We start from the raw sequence: 311 nt of genomic DNA on the forward strand, positions 1-311 counted from the left end.
ATGGTGAGTGAATATTTAGCAGTCAGAGGAGGCCCAATGCTCAAAGTGGCAGAGTTCCTTTCAAGCATTGGGCCTTATAGAGGCAATGTGACTGAGTTCCTTTTGTGTGTTGGGTCTCACGGAGGCAATAACTGTAACCTTTGGCATTATTTTGTGCTTAAGAAGAAGACCCATCAAGCCAAGCAAAAAACCACAGTTGTGGCAGATACTGGTTCACACAAATGGCACCCATGCCAGTGGCATGTAAAAACACCCATTACACTCTTGGAGTGGTTGGCATTAAGAAGGGCATCCAGTTGTAAAAACCCATG

General features: G+C 45.0%; 1 protein-coding gene across 1 annotated transcript in view; it reads left to right on the forward strand.

The window, feature by feature from the left end:
- LOC106881614 (dynein axonemal heavy chain 1) overlaps nucleotides 1-311 on the forward strand; it is a 166,532-nt gene that overhangs the window by 164,369 nt on the left and 1,852 nt on the right. The window lies entirely within an intron of this gene.

The sequence above is a fragment of the Octopus bimaculoides genome, chromosome 19 (genome assembly GCF_001194135.2).
Source record: "Octopus bimaculoides isolate UCB-OBI-ISO-001 chromosome 19, ASM119413v2, whole genome shotgun sequence".
NCBI lineage: Eukaryota > Metazoa > Mollusca > Cephalopoda > Octopoda > Octopodidae > Octopus > Octopus bimaculoides.